The sequence below is a fragment of the Hippopotamus amphibius genome, chromosome 2 (assembly GCF_030028045.1).
Source record: "Hippopotamus amphibius kiboko isolate mHipAmp2 chromosome 2, mHipAmp2.hap2, whole genome shotgun sequence".
NCBI lineage: Eukaryota > Metazoa > Chordata > Mammalia > Artiodactyla > Hippopotamidae > Hippopotamus > Hippopotamus amphibius.
In genome coordinates this window covers 93,912,190-93,930,393 of record NC_080187.1, presented here as the reverse complement: position 1 = coordinate 93,930,393, position 18,204 = coordinate 93,912,190, and positions in this window count along the sequence as shown.

Here is an 18,204-nt window from a genome sequence, read left to right as displayed (position 1 = left end):
GGGATGATTTGTTACCCAGCAGTAGCTAACTACTATAACATGTAACAAGAATAAGCTGTGACTGGGCAGGGGCAGGGCCAGAGAATGAGTCTGGGTTTCTAAACCAAGGACTATGACTTTTCAGTTGTAGGATATTGAACAGGATCACACTGGTCCTCAAGGCCTCATTTCTCATCTACATAAGAAAGATGTTAACCAAAATGAGTTCCAAGATTTCTTCTGGCCATGAAAATGCAGGACTCTAAGCTATAAAGAGGCAGCTCTAATCTCCATATAAGAAAAGATGACCATTGGAACTGCCCCACATTGGGAGCTAGCTGCTTTCCAGGCCCTCTTGGTAGAGAAGAGGCTGGTCTATCATTGGTGTTGACTGCACCAAGACTTTTCCTGTACTGGATGGGAAATGGGAGGTAGATAATATGTATTATTTCTTTCAACTCTGATATGCTATATTTCTGACCTAGCTTTCAGAACAAAGGAAAGAGATAATGCCCCTTATCAAACTAAACCAAAACAGTCATGTAAATAAGGAAGTTTGGGAAAATATTTCTCTATACTTTTTGAACTGATGCCTTCCCTTATGGGACTGTACCCACAGATAATTTACATAAAACCCCAAAGATATATGTACATTTATTGTAGCATTTTTTTAATGGTAAAATTATTTTAAAATGTGAATGGCCATCAGTAAGGGTATATTTATTCATGGAAGGGCAGTCATGATTCATCTTAAATGAAAAGAACAAATTGCAAAAGCTATGTTAGAGATCTCAAACTTAGCCACACATCACCAGAGACTTTAAATTTCTTTTTCTTCTTCTTTTTTTTTTCTTTTTAATTCTGATGCTCAAATCATGCTCCAGGCTAAATCAGAATCTCTAAAGGTGAGACCCAGGCATTGGTATATTTTTAAAGCCTACCAGTTGATTCCAACATACAACCAAAGCTGAGAACCACTTGAGAATGGTCTCATTTGAGTTACTAATAAAAAGGAAAGAAAAGTCTACTGTTGTGTATATTTACCCACGTGTGTGTGTATATTTGTCCATGTATAGACAGAGATTCAAAAGGAAATATATATAACTAAAGACAGTGAGGATTAGGGTGAAAAAACATTTTACCCCTTAATTTTTTTTACAATGACTATATATCACTACTATAATTCAAAAGGTCAGGAGGAAAGAAATGCAAATTTCTCAAATAGTTATAGAGTCCGGAGGAACAAAGACAGTTATTACTATATGGCCTCAATTTGCACCTTTAAAAGTTATTGAAACCTTAAGCTACAAAATGACAAAGCATCCAGCTGAAAGAGTGAAAAAAAAAAAACTTTAACATTATAAAAGACTACAGTCTCTATGATCTTTTTCTTTATAAATTATTTTCCCCTTAGTTCTGATGAAGTGAAGGTATCATCTAAAGCCCTATACTGGAACAGAAAAAACTAAACCATGCATAGAATTTACAATCTAGAATAGATACTAGAGATAAGGTATTCTGGCTCTTAAGATATACATAAGGAAATTAACATTCACAGAATAAAATACTTGCTTAATAGTTTGTAAGAGACTAGTACATTGGCTTATTCATACTAGTCTAATATTATTCCCCCTGTATAATAATACTGTATAAGAATGACGTGCTGCCCGTGTTTCAAGGGTGTATACATGAGGCACGGGGGAGATGTTTATTCAAAAGAAACCAATCTAATCCTTTGCCCGAGCATAGTGCCAAATTTTATCAATGATTTGTGAATCACCCAAGGATGATATATTATGTAATAGCTGAAATATTTAAACCTCCAATATCCAGGGAAATTCATAAAGATGACAAAGTAGGTCTATGTTATAACATTTACCAAAAATTTTGTTAGGAAACATTTCTGTATCTAATATCTGTTTGAGTTCATTCAGAATTTCTTTATTTACTCATCCACTATTTATATACCTTGTTTAGTTTCCTCACATCGCTACAGTTGTATAAACAGTAGTACTGAGAACTAAATGGAAATTGCAGAAGGGTAATTACAGCTGGATGAGAATGTTAAGCGCTCACTCAGAGTTTTAACCTGAGAGTATTTGGAATGAATATCATCATCAATCGATACTTATTGAACATTTGCTGGGTACATGTTTTGACCTAAGCAGTTGACAATAAAAGCATCTGTAGTTGTGTGGATGTCCCTTCTCAAATGTAATGGAAAACTGCCAAAATCTAATGTGATAGGTAAAAAAATGTGTCCCCCACTGCTCATTTGAATACAAAATTTAATGGAATAGGTTTTCTTCTAGAAATTAGCTTTCGGTGTGAAAATGAAATAGCTCTACTGTGAAAATACTGGTGTCAGAGAAAAGGAACAGTTTTCTTAAGTTGGTATTCCATCTTAAAAAAGGTTATGGTTTACTTTTTCTAAAAAAAATAAAGAACTTTTCCTTATAAATGGTTGAAATTCATATTTTTTTATCTTGAAAAATATATAGAAATACAACCCTAATCCCCGACTCCCAGTTCAAGGATGCCAGTAATGAAAAGCTGGTGGATATCCAAAGGGTTAAAAAATGCACATTCAGATAAAAAGGAAACAAAGTGGTCTGCAAAATACTAATGTGCTAAGTTATCCATGATTAAAGCATCTTCAAAGCATCTTCTCAATGTGGCATGATGGTATAAGAAGAGAAAGAGGATCAACTGTATATTCTAACCCAACAAAATAATTAGAAAAAATAATGAGATGATTTCCTCAAAGAATAAAGAAATAAGTGCAATGAATTATGTCTATTTTCTATTCAAGGGTAATTCATTTTCCTATTATAAAATACGATCTCTCTGAACTGTATAATATGGAAGATTTAATGATTATTAGACATCAATCTCTCACTCTAGGAAACTGATGGAGAAGCCTTCACTGAATGTAAAATCTTATACTTTAAACTCAAAGAAAACCCAAAGAAAGATGTATTTGATTATTTGGTTGAGTTTTTTCAAGTTGAATACTTTACTTTTTAAATAGTGTATATTCCACTAATTATACTGACGTAATTTTTTCTTAAAAATATTCATATGGGCTAAAACTTTAAATATACAAACTCAACTAAAAGGCAAAACAATAGAAATCTGAAAACTTTAAGATTTAATCACTATTCACTGAACTGAATAAAAATTCTCATTGTACACTTCCTTTCATGAGTCTTTATTCTTTAAAAACTCTCCATTTCACCTAGATGTGTTGATTTGTATGTCTTTTTTCATCAATGTTTTCCTAGTTTTTTGCAAAATATTTCCCATTATAGGAAAAAAACAAGAATATATACATATTTGTGCGCATGTGTACACACAATACTAAAGACCATCACTGTACTTTTTGAAATTTTCAGAATGTATAATCAAGTGTTTATTCTTTTAATATATAAACTAACAGTGTTTTACCCATCATGATAAAACATGAAATCTATCTTTTCCCACTAGTGACAGGTGACAAGTTTAAGTGAGAGTAGTAAAGTTATACATACACTCAAAATAAGTATTCAGTAAGAGTTAAAGACTTTATGAATTTCCCGTGTAAATTTTGTCCCTGATTTGTTACTGGGGAATTTGTGGGGGTGGGTCCAGGGATTGGGTATTTGTTTTCCTGTGAAAAACTGCTCAAAGTTCCAAGGTCCAAACAGACAAAAATAATACCTAGGAGATAATTATGATAGAACAGTCTTCTCAAATAGCATGTACACATACATATGTTCAATGACAAGCATTTGACCTTTGTTCAGATGATAAAACTAGTAGCCACAGCTGTGAGCTGTGTATGGCTGAAACCTGCCAATTCAGGCATTAGTCAGTTCCTACCACATCAGGAACCAGCCCAGTCCCGAGTACCTTGTTCAGAACATCAGGATCTCAGTTTACCAAAACAAGCAAAGCTGGAACATAAAGCAAATAAATGGGTTGTTCTTCACAAAGTTTCATCAGTTAATCAACACTAGGAAATGTCAGAATGTAAGAATTATTAACCACTGGAAAAAATACTTATTCCTTCTTGGAAAAATGAACTACAACAACAACACAACGTGATGCAAGAATTATCTCGTTATTCTTTTTCTCATTGTTTCTTTTTGGGTGGTCCATAGTACTATGGCTTCAAGTTCGTTAATCTTTTCTTCAACAATGTCTTGTCAGATGCTTACCCCACCCGCTATATTTTCACCTCTGACATTGTAGTTTTCAACTCAAGAAGTTCCATGTTGGTCTTCTTAATATTTACATGTTTCTACTTACCTTTCTGAACAAAGAATACAGTTTAAATACTGTTTTAATGTTCCTGTCTGCTAACTCTAACATCTCTGTCAACTCTAGCTCAGTTTCGACTGACAGATTGATTTCCCTTCTCATCATTATGGGTATTATTTTTCTGCTTCTTTTTATGCCTGATACTTTTTATTGGATATCTGATATTGTTAATTTCATTTTGGGGCTGTTGGATATTTTTGTATTCCTATAAAGACTCTGGCTTTTGGTTCTGGGATGTGGTTAAACGTCTTGGAAACAATTTGATCCATTTGGGTCTTGCTTTTTATGATTCACTAGATGGGATCAGCTCAGGATTTAATGTAGAGAAACTTTTTCCATTTCTGAAGCATAATGTTTCTGAGTACTCTACCGGGTGCCCCATGAGTGATGGGGCTTTCCTCTCTGGTTGGTAGGAACAGGCACTATTTCCAGTCTCATACCAGCTGTGGGGATTGTTTCTTTTAATCTTTTTAAGTGGTTTTCTCTCCAGTCTCCCAAGGTTTCCTCACATGCATTAGCTGGCCACCACTCTGCTGAATACTCGACAGGGAACCTCTGCAGATCTCCAGAGTTCTCTCTGTGCAACTATCTCATCTCTGGTCCCTTGTCCTACAAACTCTAGCTGCTTTAGTCTCCCTGGACTCTCAATTCCACTCCCTCAACTCAGGGACTCTGCCAGGTTTCAACAGGGTTCCCTTCTCCCTATGCCACTTCCTAGAAACTCTCTCAAGGCAGTCAGCTGGGGCACTTACTTGTAGAATTCTCATAACTCAGGGATCACTCCCCTTCACTACCTGATGCTCACTGTCTTAAAGACCATTGTTTCATATATTTTGCGTGCTTTTTCAGCTTCAGGTAGGCAAATAAGTCGGTCCCTTATCCCACTTTCCCAAAGCTAAAATCAGAATTATCTTTTCAGAACTCAATATACCTCCTCCACCTAAAACACTTCATTGAATTCCCATCATTAAAACAGATTCCAAGCTCCTAACCTAGACTTAGAAAATGACTTCACAATTTCAACCATGTCTACTATTCTAGCTAATCTTCTGTCACGTCCTTTCAACAACCATATTTCACAAACAAAATAACTTACAGTTTCACATATACAAAATATTTAGTACATTTGTATATGGTGTTCCCTCTGCCTAGAACTCTCTTCCCTGCCTTGGTGGCTGAGAAAGCCCTATTCATTCATGAATAATCAACACAAATGCAACTTCTGTGTGAATTCCTCCTTCCCTGATATACTCGGAGTCACCATCTTCCGTCTCCTTTGCTCCCACCCAAAGAGGAGTTAGTCAGCCCTCCTCAATACTCAGAGAAACCTAGCATCCCTGTTCCTACTAGCTGCCCATTACTTTGTACCCTAGCTATATTTTAAACACCTATTCCCCCAGCTATGACCTTGGACAAGCTCCTCAGATACTGAAGTTTTCTTATCTGTAAAGTGGAAATAATACAGAGTATGAAAGATTTGGGGCATATAGGATAAATTTATTTCAACAAGTACATTAGTTACATCTTCAACTACTATTTTTGATCTGTTTTTCTTTGCCTTACAGATACCTTTTTCAGATTAAGGTATGTTAATACCTTGAAAGCAACTGGGTCTAACTGCTATTCTGAAAAACATGTAATAAAAATACTACAGAGAATGTCCTAAAACAGGAAAGACCTCAGTGCCTTCAGAATGGTGGGAGAGTAGAGATCACAGTACAGAGCTGACAAGACCAAGCTGCAGGGAGCCTTAGAGACCATATAAAGGATTTCTTCATTCAACATAAATCCAAGAAGACTACACAAGAGTCATCAAATTGCATGTGAAAAGTAACTTAAACGGAAAATATTATATTAGAGGTGAGCAATAACTGGGCTATTGATTACAGAGGTGCTTATTTACAAGGTGGTATATCATCAACTGGACACACAGTGAACCTAAAGGGAGTTTCCCCCACTCACTCTGTACTGCAGGGGTAGGGAATGGAGGGAGCAATCTTCGGTTGTGACTCATGGACCAAAAATAATCAGCACATCTCCATTAGTTGCTATATCCACTGATGCCTTAAGTGAAGCAGACACTCTAAAGTCTTTAAAAGGAACTTCTAATCAATTGAATATATTGGTCTTTAAAATACATAGCTAGAAAAAAGTCTCTAACACTTCAGAGCGAACAGCAGAAGGTGAAGCACAACTTTTAAAAAAACATTTAAGGGAAGAGGCTTTTTTTTCCTGATAAGGTCTGTTTAAGCTTTGTTTACTTTCTCAGCAAGAATAAAGGCCTTGGGCGACATTTAATTAAAATGCTCCCTAAGCTTTCATGCTTCCTGAAGCAGTAAGACTGGGGACACTGAGATAGTCTTCTTGCTGTGGACTGTGACGGAAACAAGGGTAGTGGATAACTTTGAACTCCCTACACAGTATGTAGAGGAAAGCCATGCCCCCAGAAAGACCAATTAGGTAAGACACCGTACATAACAGGTATGGAACAGATGAACTCTTTGGATTAGGAACAAAAAATCATCGGAAAGGCCTCAACCATATACACTTTCTATTATCTTGATTATAAACCACTAATTTCTAAGATGCAATAATCTGTAGGAGTGAAGGACTGTATCAGTGGCATTAACTTTTATGCACACAAATAGCATGTCCTTTAGACTGCACAATTCCAAACCTCAATAGTAGCCAAAATTCATGGAGACTGAATTTGAAACCAATTGAAATGTTGAAAATTATGAGTTAAAATGAAAAGAAATGAAGTTATGGTTTGTGAGGGTTCTGTCTTGTTTCCTTTTATTTGATTTTTAAAGGCAGACAATAGCACATGTTTACAGAGACTATCATTGGGTTTCCTTGGTTCACCAACTAGACAGAACTAGAGAAGCTCTGATGGAAGATTAGAAAGACTGCGCCCTGATTTGGGGACAGTGTTATAGTGAGATCAGACCCTGGGTGACCCATGCAACTGTGCTGAGGCTCAGTCTGCTATGCATAAAATGGGATGTTGCTAAAATTAAATGAGATACTACAGGCAACCATCATTCAACAAAATAGCAGCAATGATGGTGGTGATCCTAGGTGCTCTGTAAGAGTATTCTAGCAGCAGTATATGCAATAGCCACAAAACAGAACAAATGGGAGGCAGGGACTCCACCAAGGGAGAGATGTGTTTAAAATGTCAGAATAGGCTTTTTTTTTTTTTTTAAATAAGTCCTACCCTTTAAATTATCTTCAACTTCCTTGTTAAATTAATATGTTTAAGAATTAAATTTAAACAGAAGTATTGCCCAACTGGCTAACGAATTAACACATCTGTCCTTTATATTTCCTTCTGGGGAAAAAAGAGGCATTAAAGGGAAAATCACTTCAGTGCAGAATAGTAGTAATTACTTAACAGCAAGACATTTTTACATAATCTTGCAAATAGTTGACATGCCTCCTTCCCCAAACGTGTAAAGAAAGATCATTTTGTTGATTTTGTTTTCTGCAGGAAGAAATTCTGTAACTCAGGAAAAGAGACTAGAGCTGGTGTTCTCGTTTTTTAATATACCTAAAACTGTCCTGAGAATGTGTTTCCTGTTGTGAGCAAGCCATCCTTTGATTTTTGTAAGTCATGTCAGCATTTAGAAATCTTATATAAACGATGCATCTATAATCATCAGTGGTATAAACATCAGTGGTAAAAGAGAGATGGTCATAAATTAAGTTTTATTGCAATCCTATTTACCACACTTCCTGATTTATGTAGTCCTACATCCATTTAACCTAAGATATGGCCTGACAGGACCTAATTTTAATGACTGGATTCAAGGATAGAGTATAACTCTTGCTTTTTATTCAATTGTCATCTCACATAAAATACTTCCCACAACTCATCATGAAAACATCCTTAACGTGAACTACAACAGAAAAAAGAACTCTGAGACCATCCTGAAGTACTGACCAGTCCACAGAGGATCATATAGAACAAAGCTTTCAAGATAAAAGATGATGACTCCGATTTGGTTACTTGCTTTCTCAAAAGTAATTCGGATAGGCTCTCAGATTTGAAACCACTATATTCTCTGTGATAATACCTGGTATTTCCTTCTGAAAGTTTCATTCTTCTTAGTGTTTACATGTTTTTGTTTCTATTCACATATATACACATACATACATATACACACACACTCAAATTCTAGGCCTGCTTGACAGCCACAGGCTAGACCACTCAAGCTGATGTACAATGTGGAACATTTTCGCTACAATAAGCCAAATCAGTAATAAAAAGTATTTCCTGCTTAAAACCTGAGAGAATTTGCCTTTTTATTATATCTCTGAAACATCAAGTTCCTTCCCATTTTTAGCCTGGCCAATATCTGTAAATCCCACATAGCTCAGTCTCCTCTGACTGCTGAGGTGTCCCCCTCCCCTTTGGATAACACAGTGACAGTGTCTGGAGAGGCTACTGATCCCAAATCTTCCCAGCACTGAAGCAGTATCCACGCTGCAAGATCACTGGTCTCCTTTCGTTCTCACCCTTATCCTAGATGGATCCTACGCCATGATGTCCCAGCCCTAAAGGGACAACTCCGCTTTGTTAATGAAAGTACCATAGAATACCTAGAAGATGTTTACTCCATTGTTCACCTGAGTTTATACTTTAGCCTGTTCCACACTGGAGGCAGAAAATCTGTGCTTACAAAGAAGACCAGTAGTACTACAACTGGGAGGCCGTGGCATGTAGAGGCTGCGGAGACTCAGCCAGTTTGGGTTTGTGCCACTTACCACTCTGGGACCTTGCGTACAATACTCACCCTCTCTGACCCTCAGTTTTATCACAGAAAAGTGGGGATAATACAATACAGAGTTCAGAGAGTTGCTCAGTGGATCAAACGGGGTAATGCAGGTAAAGAATTTACCATGGTGCTTGGCCCATGGCAAAAGCTGTTTTACTACCACCACCACCAACAAAAATACTAACTTTCAAGAGCAGGGTAAAAAGCAACAAATGTCATTCTGTATACACCTCCACTCCAAATTCTTTACAAATATATGTACGATCCACCCTGGAATGGAAAAGTAAAGGAGAAGGGGACAAGGAAGAGGAGGTCAGAAGTAAAGGTAAAGAGGAGAAGGAGCCCCTTTAGACTCAGACTCAAAGCAAACTGCCCACATTTCACAATGGTAGATAAACAGATAGATAAGATAGACAAGATAGATAAGATAGAGAAATAAAAAGAAATTGTGAGAAAGTACTTAAGGATCTGATAACCAAAATACCAAGTGAAGCAACTTTAATTCACTCTGCCTTTTCTTTATACACAGTGTCTACTTCTACCCTTTTCTGAGCATCTTATACCTTTAACCAAGGCAACCATAGCCTTCCTCAACCCTTCCTTTGGCAACTAACACATTTCCTCCCAGCCGTCTCTCAGCCCTTCCAACCTCACAGGTCTTCAGGGCAGATTAGCATGATGACAGGGGGAGAAGGCAGGGGTCAAAAAGAGCCAAAAAAGAATGTGCATTCCCAAGATAAACTTTCCTCCTCTATTTAGGGATAATTTAGAGCTAGCATTCACTACCAAGGAGTGTCAAACATATCATTACAACTACAAATAACATCACCAAGCACCCCCACACACACACACAACATGCATCTGAAGATGCCACTCTCTCCTCAGTTATTTCAGGCTTTCCATTTAATCAGCACAGTAAACAAGCTTCTATGCCTCAGGCTGGCGTTCCACAAACTCAGCCAGATCCTTCCTGGGGTTTTGTGAAGGCTGCAGTCAGCAGGGCCTGAGAAGGCATATTTGCTTACACATTATGTTGATGATTTTTTTTTTTTTTTTTGGTCCTAGGAATACTTAATAGACAGTAGGTATGATGAACAAAAGATCCATTTATCTTATAAACACTTTCATTTCATTGGATTTTGATTAGCTGTGGTAACCAGGTGAACTGGTAATTACTATTATTAACTGTAACATTCCCTGAATCTCACCTCACCATCTAATATCAAAAGCCTAGTGGGGGAGAGTTAAAGTATCAAATATTCAGTCTTAAGCCTCCAGTGCACCAGTTCTGGGAGTATCTGGAAAATATCGTCCTCCTGGGGGAAAAACTAAAATAGCATCTTCCAAATAAATGGAAATACAACTACTCTAAATTCACCAGATCATAATTATCGACATAAAATTATAAAGTATAACACTCAGGATTCAGTAAAAATTTTATACCATTATTCCACCACACCAGATCAGACCATCTATTCAAGAGGATCTCATTTGGTAACTTTTCGGGACTGTTTCGAATCCATCCCTTTCCCCTTGCCATGAGATGCAAACATGTAAAAGCATTCCTTAAGCATCAGTTCTGAGCCACACGCTGTGCTAGGCGCTGTAGAGGATTACAAAGAATCAGAACACTGCTGCTGGGCAACCTAGTCAGGAGCCTCCTGGCCTGCCTCGGGACCGGGTGATGGCCCCTCAGATATTCAGGGGATTAACTTGTGCAACACTGGAAGAAGGTGGTCCCGGAGGTGTCCCAAGACGAAATGGTCACGGCAGCCCCTGCTGATCCAGGGTGCTTTTATCCTTTACAGGAGGTACCTGCAGGTACCTCACAGGCAGGTGGGCACCTCATCTTGGGCAAGACCTGATGATCCACCTTGAATGAACATGAATAATCACGTCGGACCGTTAAGGCCAAGAAATACTGTATTCCCAAGAAGCCTGAGATAAGTAAACAGAAAGAAGTAAAGTGTCCTTAAAACCCAGTTTATAGATGCCAGAAAAGGAAGGAGACCGTGCCAAAAATAAGCTTGGAAGTGGCTGGATACATATCAATTCTGAGCTCTGTTTGCTTACAGTAGCTCCCCGCTTGCTCCTGCACATCACAGACTTGCTATTGATCCGTCGTGGTCAGATACTGTAAGTATAAATTAACCTGCTCCAGTGAAAAATGCCCACGGGAGCCACTCCACGCTGAAGACATCTTCTCTTTAGGTTTAACTGTAATTACTAGAAGAATTCAATGGGAGGGTGGGGGGAGGGTGAGCTCTGACTTCCCCCAATCACTTTTTACAATCCCTGATTAAAAGTGTCTGTCTTATAGGACCAGCCCAGTGCTTTGCCTCGGCACACCTTCAGACTGAAGGCACGGCACAGGAAGTACAATTTATTGTCAGCAGCTGGCCATCAGCTGTCAAGAGGGGCACTGTTTATCTTAAAGAATCTCAGGGGTTGAGGGGCTGCTTTTTAATTGACTTTGGCGATTCCTCTGGAAGGCTCAGAGGCTGTGTCTGAAGCCCAGGGTGAGGTGTTTGTTTTAATCCATAGGAGTTAAATTTATCGGTTCCAAGAAAATACCTTTAGGAGATAAAGGTATTAAGTGAAAGAAGAGAGATGTGGTCAGGAGATCTGCATCCTAGCTGAGGAAAAGATATGTCAAAATATTTACCATAAATGAAAGGCAGGTTTTTAAAGTCAGAGTACAACTAATTAGTATAGGAAAATAGGGGGAAACTCTTATGCAAAGCCCTAAAAGGAAGGCATAAACAGTCAACCTCTGGATTTTGCTACCAATTTCTAAACTTTTAAAGGTCACACAGAGCACTATGCTAATATTTTGCAATAATGGACTCCAGGGCAGTGCTTTAATTAAATGAATTCCAGAGCTCTCTGAATCTTAATCAGACTGTGCAGGGGATGTGGGAAGGTCAGGCTGCAGAGCAAATGATGCAAACTATACTTACACATTACACCGAGCACCCTTTCCCAAAAGACGTTTAGTGCTCTATCTTTAACATCCTAATAATTTCTGACAAGGTGAAAGGACCTTCCACTTCATTCTGCATGTCTACCAGGCCCAGCAAGTATGTTAGGCCCATGGTCCGTCCAGGAGACTTTCCAGTAAGTCACTTAATTTAAAAGTATGGTGGTTGCAGCCACCATTCTTGATTTCTTTTAATAATATGGCTAAGACGTACTCAATACACCCCTTTCAAGGACAAATACGAAGAGTACCCTCAACCTATCGAGTGCTGAGACGAGGATGCACGAAAACAAAGACTTTATACTTCCTCTTCATGTGAAATCCAACAGCCTACGTAGTCAGAAAATAATCTCCACATCCGTAAGCAGTGACATTTTACCTCAAAGTAAGTTTCCACTCAAACTCCTGCATTTTTTTCTCTAGCCAAGTGAATCTTACCAATCCTAACAACAAATGGAAATGTTCATAAAGGAACCCCTTTCAAAAATCAGAACACAAAAAAGTACTTACAAAATGGTTGTTGTTATGTTTATAAAAAGCACACTGGCGTTCTGACATTCAGAAATGAATGTCGAATGGCATAAGTAGAGCATACTCATGTATTATATTAATGATTCCCCACAAAGTTAAAGACTTTTCCTAGTGTTAGTAATTTTCTGTAATTTATCATAAGGCCATGGGTGTTTTCAATGAAGACCCAACTGAGAAGTGATAAGCTGCTACTCTTTATTTTGCTACGTGCTAGGTTCTGTGTTAAAACTTGATATGCACTCTTTCATTTCATCTCCTAGGAACCACTCTGTGAGGTAAGTACTATTACTTAGCCCCACTTTACAAATTCAGAAACTAAGGCTCACTGAAGTTAATTTGCCTAGGATGACACAGTGGCAGAGCTAGGAATTTAATCTCACCACTCTAAAGTCATTCTGACACCTCCTCAAGGTGAAGTCCACCGTTGCTTGAGAGTGGCCACTGGCTTGGTTTCTTACACTGTTAAAGCGACAAATGACTCCATTCGATTTTAATATTGCAGTACTGGTCTGATGACTGGGTTATATGGTCAGAGGCTTTTCACCTATGTTTTATTCCTCTAGAAATCTCGCAGACAGGGCAGGAGAGCAGGTAAAGAAGACATATTACTCTTCAAAAAAAGAAAAATAAAAAACTTGGGAATCAAGACACTTCCATATTTATGTTAACCCATCAGTGTGATACATCCTAATATACTTTAAGGTTTTGATTTGATTCACACGTCCTGCTGCCTTGGTATTTCACAAAAGGTTTGTGTGCCTGACCTCTAATGATAACTCATCATATACCCTAATGCTTTCTTATTGGGGCTGTAAAACAATGAATTAGCGACAAATCCTCCACTCTTTGCCCCTTCAGCCCTTGGAGTTTAACTCCTCTCACATTACAGTATTTATTGAATTTCCCAGCCAAACGGTGTTCTGCTCCATAAAATTCTGACAAGTGGACTCTGCCAAGCTAATAATGGCTTCATTCTGCTGAAATAAACTTATTTCACTGCGGCAAACAAAATGACATGACCTGGAAAGGTTATTTTTAACTGGGTAATGACTCAGTCCCAACCAAGCATTTCTCTCAAGGTTCCCCATTTTAAATAAGTTACATTGCTTAAATATAAATCGCGCTATGATATGTGCTCTTGTCTGTCAATCTTTCACAACGAAGCAAAAGCAGATGTTGTCATTGCTTAAGGTATTTGACTCCATCATTCAACAATTTGGTCCACTTATTAAACACCTTCCCCAAGGATCCTGGCAGAGAGAAATCTCCCAGAGAGACAAGATGGCATAAAGAAGCAAAGTCCCTTTAATGCAGAATCGAGTTTTGCTGCATTTTTTCTTTTAATTAAACAGCATCAAAAACTATTCATTCTGCAAAACTTGTAGACTGTGCCTCTGAGAAACAGTCAGCTTTCTTATCTCCGTTTTAAATTTTGCCAAGATGGCTTAGCCCATTTACCAAATAAAGGTATGCCAAGATAAATTTATCTCTCTCCACATAGTTAACATTTCCCTCCAGTATCTTAAACGCTCCACACCAAAAATGTTGACTTCTAAAAAGTTTGAAAAGCAAAACAGACTTAAATTTTCCTCCACCCGGCCTTGATATTTTATAGTTATCATCCACATCTCCTTATCTTGCACTGCAAGCCTCTTGAAAATAAACAAATGAACACACAGAAACAACTGCTACGATCAGGTCAAATTTTTCTTCAAGTTTCAAATGATCAGGGACTCTGAGAGCACCATTACAACAGCTGGGATCTTGTACCAACATGCTACACCCTGCCAGTCCTGCCTTCTGAGACTAATAAAAGAGAAAACCCTTGACAGCTAACAGCTGGGCTCCTTATGAAGCTGTTCAATGGCAACGACTAGGCCTCCCACAGCCCACCAAAAATAAGGGCTGGGTGCACAGACAAAGAAATGCAGAGGAAAAGAGCTTTGGTAAGGGGGAGTACATATTTCAAAGAGACTGAAATGAGATGACAATGAAAAACAGGAAAAAGGCTAATCCATGGAAGAGACACCCTGTCACATTCAAATCTGGCATAGCTACCAAAGATGTAGGCGTTTCAGAGCTGACTGTATTGTCACTTTGATTAGTGCAAAAGGCATCATGCACACGTTTTAATCCAGCCGGCACCGCTGACTTTTATTACACACGGTTAGCTACAAATAGAGGCAAACAACAACCTCTTCAGCAAATTCATGTAGTCATGGTTCTGTCCAAACCACAGGAAGCATCCTGAATACCCTTCTGATGACCTATAGCTTGTATTCACACTTGCAGTAAAAGGAACTAATCTGAATGCACTTACCATTGCTTCCTGCAAACCTCTCTGCCTCCATGCTCCATCAGTCGGGCTTTGGCTACCAGCGTCAACTCCCCCAGTCCAGGCCGTGCCACAGTACTGTTGTCAACTGGCTTAATGAATGAAGTGGCATAAAATAAAACCTCACTGAGACAGGATAAAGTTAAGGAAAATAAGGCGTAGTCATGCTGGAATTTGATTAAATTACCTACAAGTCCTTCAAGTTCAGTGAGTTAAGGCAAAGCTTCCCGTTAGGTTAGTTGAGGTTATAGTCAGTATACGGGTGATACAAACAGAAACTAGCAAAAACATAAGGGACACAAAAACTCTCCTGTGATGTATTACCAGGTTAAAAAAATACAGTGTCTATTGCTTCTAGAAAGGAAACAAAGGCTATTAAATCTCATTCCTGAAATAACACGTGCACTTTAGAGTGTAAAACAGAGTCATCTCTAATTGCTACAGATGAATAACAAACGGCAGACAGGAAAGAGTCTGAGAAGCCTCTTAATTTGTGGTGAGTGTACGTGTGTGGGGGTGTACACGCGCGGGGGCCTCATATACATGTTCATCACTTGTGGCAACTCAGATAGTAACCTAGAATATAAGGGGGAAAATATGAGATTTCAGTATTACTGTGGCAAATCACCATGGCAGAATTCATAAATCAAGGACTCAGCAACAGCTGTACTAGTTCCTGTTTTGAGTATGAGTTTAGTTTTAGTAAACAGTCAACTTGGTAATTTTCCCCCGAAATCCTATAAGTTCAGCTAAAACGATTATTGAAGTTTGGTCAATACTGTAGTCATTTCTATTTCTGCAGGTCTTAGGCACTATTTACTTTTGAGATTTGTCCCAGAAAGACAAAAAAGGAAAAGTGTGGAGTTCTGTACCTGAATCCCCGGAAAAAAAAAGTGGATGTATTTGCATCAGCTAGAAAATGATTCCCATTGTCTAAACCCAATATCTTAAGTATATCCACATAAAAATATTTATTTCAACTGTGACACCCAGGTTTCTGCTGGAGAGATATAAGGCATGGTAAGAAAACCATTCTCAACAGCCCAGAACTTACAAATTCCTATAGCTGTTGAACCCTTTACCATAGTTACCTTGGGAAGCTAGATATTCATGCTGCTTAATGAGAACTGTTCTAACAGCTCAACACTGCCAGTTGAGAACAACCATCTACAAGCTTTATTCAGCTTCTAGTTTCTCTGCTTGAGCTACAGCGATACGGAGGCAAAGATGCTTTGATTAACATTGCTTCTTCAACATTAGAAATGGGTACTAACCCCCCAAACATCCTGCATTTCCCTACTTACTAAGAATGAAGATAACATGCTCCCCATTTCATCTAAAAAAGTTTTGCCTTCCCGTTTCTTCAGTCGACATGTACAGTCCGTGTAACCCAGGCATTTTTCTAGTCTATTAAAGTCCAGGACAGGGGTGTGCTCGGTAATGCATATTGCTACAAAAGATGCTGAATAAAGCCGAGATCCATCTGGAAATCTCTCAAGCCTCACAGAAAGGTATGTAAAATACCGAGAGCTACGAATAGTAAAGAAAAGGAGCAGAAAAAGAAAAGTGGAGTGGAGTGCCGTGGAGGAAAGGGGGAAGCAGCATGGAGAGGAGAGAAGGACAAGACAGGACAGGAGCAAACGGGAGAGAACAGGAGAGGGGCACCTGCTAGGTACTCCTGAGGCTTTCCTTCAGCCTCTGCAAGGATTTCTACTGATTCTGTGTTTTATGATCTGAGTCTCCAGGCAACCCAGCACAAGCTGCCTCAACCCCCTGACATCTTGCAACCCAATACATGGCTGATAATTTTGGTTTTAAGTTCATTCTATAGAAAAGAAGCTTTCTGCTCCCTAAGCTGTAGTCTTTCCCTTTTTTATTCTTTTTAAATTCTATCCACAATGCCATTCCCATGTAAAAGGTGCATTTTGCTAACTTGGAAAAGCAAACTGATGCAGTTCAGTGACTGTCGTCAAAATACTTCATTATGCCAAAATAAGGCTGAATTCTGCTTTGTTAATAACAGGACGTATTGAAAACATTCTGTGCTTGATCACATCTGCTATTCTGCATTGAAAATTCATTTAGGACAATTAAATTAACAAGGAAAAAACGGTTATGAGTAACAACAGTTATGATGGAAAAAAATAGTTCATGTAAGATAATATTCTTGAATGTAACCTAAAGGTATTTTTCTTAAAATTAACAATAAAATTGTTCTGATGGAGGAAACTAAGAACAAATACCTACACTGATGACATTTCTTATTCAAATTAGCTACAATTGTTTTCAAATGTAAAATCAAATAAAAAATTATTGGGAAACATAGCCTGAGTCAAACCCATTGCTTTAACATATTAAACCCACCTTCAAAGGACAGAATTTATTTAGTGACCAACTACTTACTCAGAAGTTGATACAATGTGCAGTGCTGGGAAGTTTATGGGAATTCTAATCAAATACAGGTAAAATGCCTCACATATTATAATGTGATCCTATCACCAATTTGATATTTATTGGACATTATCAATGTCATATATTCATAAAAATAATTCTATCTAGCTATATATGCCTTGTATCTAGCTAAAAGAGACCCAGAGGTGTCATTTCAATTACTATAGGCGGGCTTCCTAGGTGGCGCAGTGGTTAAGAATCCGCCGGCCAATGCAGAGGTCACGGGTTCGATCCCAGCTCCAGGAAGATCCCACATGCCGCGGAGCAACTAAGCCCATGTGCCACAAAAAATAAATAAATAAATAAATAAATGTCGGGTATTTATAAAAAAAAAAAAAAAAAAAAAAATTACTATAGGCAGCTCCCAGAGGCCTCTGTAACAGAGGAAGTCAATTGACTGCCTTCAGAACAATTAAGAAAGCTCCACCAAAGATGCCATTTTAAGGGCAGAATCTCAAACAGGGTCTCTGTGGGTAAAAGCGCCCAGTGGCATGGACATATTCCACGCCTCACCTAATGAACTATTCATCCAGTTCACTGACCCAGAAGCTGCTCTCTTCTCCCCATCACCCACATTTTACAGGAGACACTTCCATAGTTGATCAGCACAGAAGAAATCACTTGACCCAAAATGTGCCAGTGAAAATGTGGAATATATATGGAAATAGATTCCCCACAGTAGTTATATATGTGATATGTAAAGCTCAAGAACTATTAGTAGCCATAATTCCCATTAACCTGCTATGCAGAGAAATACAGGTAAATCAGATGTGCAGACAGCAGTAGAATTCCAATCTATTCTTAAGGCTGTATCCCTGCCTTAAGGTTCTGTGAGCTATATAAGC